The sequence below is a fragment of the Suricata suricatta genome, chromosome 11 (genome assembly GCF_006229205.1).
Source record: "Suricata suricatta isolate VVHF042 chromosome 11, meerkat_22Aug2017_6uvM2_HiC, whole genome shotgun sequence".
Taxonomy (NCBI): domain Eukaryota; kingdom Metazoa; phylum Chordata; class Mammalia; order Carnivora; family Herpestidae; genus Suricata; species Suricata suricatta.
In genome coordinates this window covers 50,390,360-50,399,098 of record NC_043710.1, presented here as the reverse complement: position 1 = coordinate 50,399,098, position 8,739 = coordinate 50,390,360, and the positions used below count along the sequence as shown (strand labels likewise).

Genomic DNA, 8,739 nt, shown 5'->3' with positions numbered 1-8,739 from the left:
CCCTCGGGATTTCATTTTAATGTCCCCTGAAGAGCAGAAAGCATCTTTACCTTTTTTGAGCATTATTTTAAACATACGAGTGACAGGTTGCCTTCCTTTTTGTCTTTCTGTCCTTATTAACAGTTTATTACAGTATTTTGGGGGGAGGATTCCTTTTTTCTTTTTAACCACATAGAAATGAGATTGGAGGGGTGCCTGGGTGGCTCAGTCGATTAAGCGTCTGATTTTGGCTCAGGTTTGTGGGTTCGAGCCCCGCATCAGGCTCTGTGCTGACAGCTAGCTCTGAACCTGGAGCCTGCTTCGGATTCTGTGTCTCCCTCTCTCTCTGACTCTCCCCTGCTCATGCTGTCTCTCTCTCTCTCAAAAATAAATTAAAAAAAGAAATGAGATTGGACAATTGGGCTTCAGAGAAATTAGAGAATCCTTCTGTTTTTTTGTGGAGGGTTTTTGTTATTATTGTTGAAAGCAGTTTAAGGCAAATGCTTTTAGATTTGTGGGTATTTTCTTTTTATGTTGGATCGGAAGTTGGGATTTTTAATCAAATTCAAGTTTAAAAATACATATTTTAATTTTCAGCTAGTCACATCAAGATTCAGAAGTATGGGAGAATGGTGAAACATGGGGAGAAAGGTGGTTGTTTTTTTTTTTCCCCATGTGAATGTCCAGGCTGGTGAAAATGTGGGTGCAAGTTGGGAGTGCTTGGCCTGGTTGGATGAAAGCCATGGGGCTAGGGGCGCCTGGGTGGCTCAGTCAGTTAAGCCTCCGACTTCAGCTCAGGTCATGATCTCACATTCGTGAGTTCGAGCCCCGCATCTGGCTCTGTGCTGACAGCTCAGAGCCTGGAGCCTGCTTCAGATTCTGTGTCTCCCTCTCTCTCTGCTCCTCTCTGCTCATGTTCTGTCTCTCTCTGTCTCAAAAATAAAAAATAAAACATTTTTAAAAAGCCATGGAGCTAGTTGGGCTTGGGGGAAGGAGGTAAGCATAATCCTGGCATAATGGGGTGGTACCTGGGAGTGTCTGAAGCATAGGCCGGTCCAGTAGGGCCATATCTTTCCAGCACAGGGAGTGACATCAGCATCTCAACCTTAATGCTAACCTTATGTGGGACAAACTTTGAGCTTCAGTAATACTATGTATTATCTCTAATGCATCCTTCGCATTACCTGATTCTGATTCTATTGGAGCTATTTTACAGCTCAGAGCTGTAGGTAATAGCAATGCAAAATACCTGACACACCACTCCCGCCCCCTCCACACACACAAGAGATTTAAAGGGATTCCCCTTTAAACTGGTTATACCATCTCATCCGCTTCCTCATTACTGAGTTAAAGAAAATCTTTAATATGTATATGTGCGGGAGAGTCATGCTTTTTTCTTATTTTGAAAATGACCTTTTTACAGTTCTGGGAGTCTTTCCCCAAGAGGCCCAATGGATTTTTCTGACAGCCAGGTAAACTCCACCACCAGAGAAGTGCACTTCCTATGGGCTGCACTTATGTGCTTAAGCCCGGGCACCTCTCTTCTTGGCTCCTGGAGGTGAATCCAAAGTGACAGGGCATCTTTGCTATTTTTCTTAATTTTCCTCTTTACTAATTTCATGTTTTGGTTTTGGTTCATTTATACCCAGTACTCATTAGTAGCAGCAGTGATGGAAGAATCTGTTTTATGATATGACTATTTGGTGGTCTTTATAAATGGATTAATGAATTATAGAAATCTATTCTCTGTTGGGTGAGAGACCATGGAGAATCTGGATTGTTAGTCTTTTTCATTTGTTTGTCTATTTTGAGCCCTAATCAATTAAGAGTCTTATGGCCATTGGGAAGGCAATTTTCATACCAGGCTTGGTAGAATTTGGGATTTCTGCATTTACCTTTTTTTCCCTGAGAGAGAGAGAGAGAACATAGGTGGGGGAGAGGAGCAGAGGGAGTAAGAGGGAGAATCTTAAGTGTTGAGCCTGACATGGGGCTCAATCCCAAAACCCTTGGGATCTTGACCCTAGCCAAAATCAAGAATTGGATGCTCAACGAACTAAGCCACACAGGCACCCTGTATTTATTACTCTTGACTGAAATTTCAGAATTGAAGCTATAAGTTCTCTTTATCTGTTTCTGTATGTGTATGTGTCTGTAGCATAGAAAGGCTTTCTTCTCTCATTGTGTGACTGTATAGTATTTTCCACCACTAGAGGTATTAATATATTTGATTACAAAGAGTTCTTTTCTGATTGGCTGATAAGGATAAATAAGTGCTTATATAAAGCAAATATTCCTAAAATTCTCAGAAAGCAGTGAAACTGAACTTCTAATACTTTAAAAGTGTTACATTTAGGGGTGCCTGAGTGGCTCAGTTGGTTAAGCCTCCGAATTCAGCTCAGGTCATGATCTCACATTTGTGAGTTCAAGCCCCACCTCGGGCTCTGTGCTGACCACCAGAGCCTGGAGCCTGCTTCAGATTCTGTCTCCCTCTCTCTCTGCCCCTCCCCACTCACGCTCTGTCTCTCTCTGTCTCAAAAATAAATAAAACATTTTAAAAATTTTTAAATAAAAGTGTTAACATTAAAAAAATATTCTTAGAGAACCAACTCAGTAACGTTTTAAGAATTCAAGTACACAAAGTTAAATAAATCTTCAGAAAATGAAACTTGTTTAATATGTTGGGTTTAATAGTAGCAGCTATGTTTTCTCTGATTTATTAGTGTTAAGTATAATTCCTAACAATATTCCACTTGGATACTCTTTTCTAAACTTACACAGATTTTACTAATCAAATAAGTTAACATTATTCATAATGCTTAAGATTATGAATAACTAGAAATTTGTGTATAACTAAATTGAATCATTATTCTCAAAAACATTTTACTTCAATGGCAATTTTTTTTTGTACCGTGTCAGCTTAAAGATAATTTCCAAGAGCTTTACGTAACTTAAAACTTAAGCTTTGTGTGTGTATATTCAGAAACTGTGGGGCAGGGGGGGGGGTGGGGATCTTAAATGGAGATCAACAAGCCATATTAGAAATTGAAATCGAGAAATGCTTATAGTTAATTACTGAATCACTTCAAGATAGCAAAAATGAATGCACTACATATCAATAACATCTTAAGAATATTATACAAGAGTTAGATCTTGTAATAATGTGTGCGTTTGTTCCAGAATATAAAATGAAGAACAAAACTTGGAAATAATTTACCATTTGGACATGTACAGTAGCATCAGGTATACTCATATTGCTATGTAACCATCACCACCATCCATCCCCAGAAAGTTTTGATCTTCCCAAGCTGAAACTCTGTACCCATTAAACAATAACTCTCCAGTCCCCTAGCCCCTAAGGCCCTAGAAGCCACTACTCTACTTTCTGTCTAGAAATACATTTGTATTAGAAATACATTTTGTAAAACCTGTGCCTGAAAAACTATGAAATATGTTAAAGTCTTTGCAAAGTTTGCCCAGTTTTGATGGTCTTGTTTCCTTGGTTTACTGTTTTATTGCCTTCTCCTCTAATATGAAAAATTTTCTTCTGTGTAAATTTCTTCTGTGTAAAAGACAATAAGATTGTCTTACCAGAATAATTTTCTGTGCTTTATGTTAACTTTATTATATTCTTGATTATTTTTAAAAAGCAAACGATGCTTCCTTACTTAGGAAAGAATTAAGGTTCTTTACAGTCATGATTATTTTTAGATGTTTTGTTGTCACTATCGAATGGAGCCAACCATCGTTTCTTAGGTACCCAGGATGCTATCTTACCTGTTGAATTCTCCTGATAACTTATGGGTTTTGCCTCCCTAAAGTCCAAAGATTTGTTCTTTTACCCTATAAAAGAGAGGTGTTAAAGATAATTAGGTTTTATTTGTTCTGTTATTCTTCAGAGTTTCATGGAAAGAGTCATTCAAATCAAAAAAGATGCTCAGTCTTCCATAGGTTAGATTTATATATGTAAAATAGTATTAATATAAATATTTAAGAGCCTAAAAGCTTTATGGGAAGTCCCTGAAGATTTATCAGTGTCCTGATGGTGCATTGCCTCATGTCAGCAACAGGAATGTGGTGTGACCAGTCATAATTTCAGTTGTTAGTTTTAAATGTTTTCTTGCTTGGAACCTTCTTTAATTGGGATCTCACACCAAGACCACTGGTTTTCATTTAGGGATAAACATCAGACTTATCTATAGGGTTTTATGAAAATAATGATGTTTAAGACCTACTCTGAATCTCTTGATATTGTTTTACAATTTGTGTATGTTCTTAGTACTTTGCATATATATATATATATATTATGACTCAGGAGTTTTGCCTATCTCAGGAATATTTCCTCTATAGAAAAAAGCATTTTCATTTGTTATTATAAATCAAATGTCATATTTACTACTGTCTTCAAAAATGGCCTTAATCATTCTGTGTACAGACATGCTGACTAAAGCTTTATTTTCTTGGAGCCCCTTTGTTTTGCAAGACAATGAAATAACCAAAATTCTCTTCAGTTGCATCAATCTTGTTATTAATGCTCTTTTATATATGACATGGTCATTTTAAGTCTCTGGCATCTACAGATAGTTTTATTATTACTCGGATACTTCCCCGACGGCTCTGCAATGAGCTGCAGGCAAGACAAGAGTTACATCTTCAACAAAGAAGCATGATCTCAGAGCCCATGGAAAAGGACTGTACCAGGTACTTTAAACTGTTGACACTCCAAAGAACAGATCTTGGGCACAGGCTTCTGATGTCATTGCCTAAACAATTTTAAGACTGTACAGTGGATTAAGTCAAGATTTCCAGAACTCTTTGTAGTCAAGAAGCTGATAGGTTCGTGATACTGCTAACCTAAGATCCAGATGAACAAGACTTAATTACACAGGAATGAATGAATTGATAAGAGATGATTATAGTATTTGTTTGGAATGTTTTTGATGTTGTTTTAGTGTTGTATTTTCTGGGTATAAAAGGAAACCCTTTCTCTTTCTTATTTTAGGTATCCCTAACTCATAACAATTTAGTAGATTATGATTTTGTGAACTAAAATGGAATATTCTTAAATGATATTCTCCCTGCCAGACTCCCCCCTCCCAGATTCAGAAACTTTTTATTATATGTTCTTACTTTAGATGCTGGAGTTATTTGCATAGGTTCAGTAAGAATCTACCCACCTTTTTACTGACTATAATTGGAAAAATTGGTATGCAACTAAGGCCTTGTCTGGAATGTCATATTTGAGAATGATTCTTATTTAATGGGGTACTAAGAGTCACTATTTTCCCCAAAAAACTATTTTAAAATATTGCTTTTAACTGTCCACCCCAAAGTATGGAGTATGAACTAGTCGTTTACATTTTCTCCTTTGTAAAATGGCTCTCCCTACAAAATATTTTTCTTAATAATATTGTCAACAGGTTACTCATTTCCTTTACTTCAAACACAACATTCAACATTAGCTGTTTTCCATATCATGATTCTTTTGGATTTCTCCATGCTTTTTATATAGGAAACAAAAAACTGTTGCCAAAAATACTTTTTTACATTTCAGGTAGTCTGTTATTTATGAAGATTAGCTGTTCGAAGAGGTGCTGTTATTTTTGACTCCTTCCTTAACATCCTTCATTATAGACACAAAGCCCAGTTCTAAACAAAAATTCTTCCCCACCTCTGCAGAATACATCCCAGAATAGACAAGCTGGACCAAATTGAGTAATGACTGGTGATACAGTGTGGAGATGTAGTCCTTTGTCACGTATATGTCTGGTTTAAGACCCTTACAGTTGATATGAAGAAGCATTTTGAAGAGATTATCCTCAAAGAAGACTTCAAATGTTCAACACCTTACTGCAGTCCACACAGACAAAGGCCAGCTGGCCTTGTTTATTCATGAAACTTCCAAATGCAATGAAGGCAACTGTCTCTTCCAAATTAAGAATGAGCACTGCCTCGATGAAGGACATGCCTTGGACATAACCAACATAAGGTCTGTAACATGAATTTACTCCTAAGATACTACAGAAAAACACTCTGGTTTGGACCATCTTTTGAAAGATGTAGAGATGGAAATGCATAGGATATGTCCAGCTTAATTCCTGTGGGCATTTGCATCATCAACAGATACACTTTCTGTATCATGTTTAGAGACTATGTTTCACCAAAGCTTTCCCACTATTCTGTTCCTCTTGAGAGAAATATTTCACAAAGTTCAGGGGTGATACAACTAGATTCTAAACGTTTACCGTGAATAGTAGGGGGCAATCCCTGCACCCCAATTCTCAAACTTTTTCTTACTATGTATTACTTCCCAATTGGGCAATATTTCATTTTACCATTACATTGGTACAAATTATCATTGCATTTGTAATATTTTCTTTCTGCTTAAATTGTTATTTTTTTTTAATGTGCTGCTTTAATTACTCAATTTTGAGACTCAGCCCAATGATCTAATGTTACTGTCAGCGAGGTTAATCTTCCTCCACAGATTTGACAGGAAGATTTCCCTGGAGTAGGCAAATATTTCCTAAACAGGACACAAAAGTAATCATCAATCATATGATGGCTCATACTCAAGAATCAGAACAGTGCTGGAAAGTGGCTCAAATTCAAAATTCTTGTGTCCTGAAGACCAAGGTGGTGGTTTACAGGTCATCCCTGTTTGTGGGTCATATTCCTGCTGAATGATTTTTGGCAGTTTTCCAAAGATCCTCTGTGGAAAGGAGTTTATCACATTTTTCACCAGGAGCACTATGAACAACTGATCAGCACTCCTTTTGTCATTTTTGGAAAACATTTCAGACAACCAGGGGCAGATCAAAGGGTGCTCTGTCTGGGGGGAAGATTGCACCCTCCTCAGACCTCTGAAGCTGACTTCTGGCTGCTCCAAGTCTGTTTTTGGTGTCCACAGCCACCAAGCCACAGCTCCATGGAGGACATAATTCCTATGCCATCAGTCACCCCATTGCTAGGCCCCTCTAGGTGGGCATGGCCACCAGAACAAGAGAGGAGAGGCTCCTTGATGACCCGGGGAAGTTGTTGTTGCCAGCTGCTGACCAGTCACTTTTACAGAACTAAGGTTGACTTTATGGAGACAGTGCTGACAAAGCCCTCCCAGGGCTTACAGCTGGTAAGGGATTTTATGTTCATGGCAGGCCAGGAGCCTGCAGATTCTCTGAGGACATTGAGAAGAGAGGGGGTCACCCGAAATGGATGGGTACTGTAGAAGGAATCTGGTGGATAAAGTTTCTTGGACTTGGCCTCCTGGCCTCAGAACAGCAAGTAATAGAAGTTTTTAGAAGTCCAACCTGCAATTCTATATGGAAACCTCCAATGGCAAAATTTTTTAAATGGCTTTTGGTAAATATTCTTACTGCACCTATGTAAATAATCAGGCCAAGTGTAATGAGGCAAGACTCATTTAATGATCAAGAATCTTCAAGATTCTTTTTGATCAATGGTGGGGAAATTGTAGAGAAAAAAAATTGTGCCCCAATGGAAAACTATGTGTGGTCATTCTAAAACTGATTGTCTAATCCTGATTATATAAATTATAGATAACTGATAGCAATACTAAAGAATTCTTGTCCATAGACATGCAAACAAATTCTGTCCAGGAAGGAACTGAAAAACCAATTTTGGCTCTATTTGCACATCTCTTACAATATTCCTGACATGTCTGTTCTTGGGATTCTCTTTTGACCTGGTTGTAACACACCACTAGTTACCTCATGAAAAAGCTAAATAAAATTTTCATTAATTGTGTTTTTAATATCTGTATGAGAGTCATGATTTACCTGCTTTTAAAAATTAACTTTTAATGCCTACTTGGAACTAAATCACCATTTAATGGTTGACCACGTGTGTCCCATGTCGTTTGCTTCAGCCCCAGAGGGCCTAGAGACTTTCAGAGAAGTGTTAAGAGACTTTTGAGACAACCCAGTTTGGTGACCTTGTAAAACCTAACACAGGAGCTTTCTAGAAGCTTTATGGGTGGCAGCCCTGTTCAGAAAGTTTTTTTCTGTTCTACTGATTGAGGTGGCCTGAGACTTCTTGGCAGTCATTGTCCTAGTCATTCAGCTCCTCATAAAAAAAGGGCTGCTTATGCTCTAGAAGTATACTTCAGGGGGGAAATACAAATTAGAGATCCTTATATTGTAACTCTCACAGACAAAAGCAAGGTAGTGCTGAAGCAACTGCCACATGGGAATTTATAAGCTTGTTAAAGTCACAGAAAGCTTCATTCTTGTGTCCAGATGGCAGGTAGAAGTATGGTCAAAGAGGGTGGACCTACTCTTTACTACTTTTGATGACAGAGTTCCTGGTACCACTTCCCTACTTCAACAGAGGCTGGCCAACAGTCTCCTGACCCAGGGTGCCGCTAAACTCAGCAGGGTCCTGGAAAACCCTCTCCCACTTAGCTATCCCTTGATCATAAGGGAAACTGACTTATTTTCCATTTTCTTTAAAGTTTATTTTGAGAGAGAGAGAGAGCAGGCAAGCAGGAGAAGGACAGAGACAGAGGGAAAGAGAGAGGGAGTGAGGGAGAGAATCCCAAGCAGGCTCACCACTATCAGTATGGAGCCCAATACGGGGTTCAAAGTCACAAACCATGAGATCATGACCTGAGCTAAAGTTGGGTGCTTAACCAACTGAACCAACCAGGTGCCCCTCCATTTATTTTTTTAAATCAACTCTTGCTCTTCCTATAACACTAGCCTGGTATATCAAAAGAGAAATATTTCCCTTCATGTGAGGATAATC

General features: G+C 38.3%; 1 pseudogene; it reads right to left on the bottom strand.

Annotated features, from left to right (window-relative positions):
• Window positions 1-5,591: 5,591 nt before the first annotated feature.
• On the bottom strand, window positions 5,592-8,039 carry LOC115272530 (annotated as a pseudogene).
• Window positions 8,040-8,739: the final 700 nt, after the last annotated feature.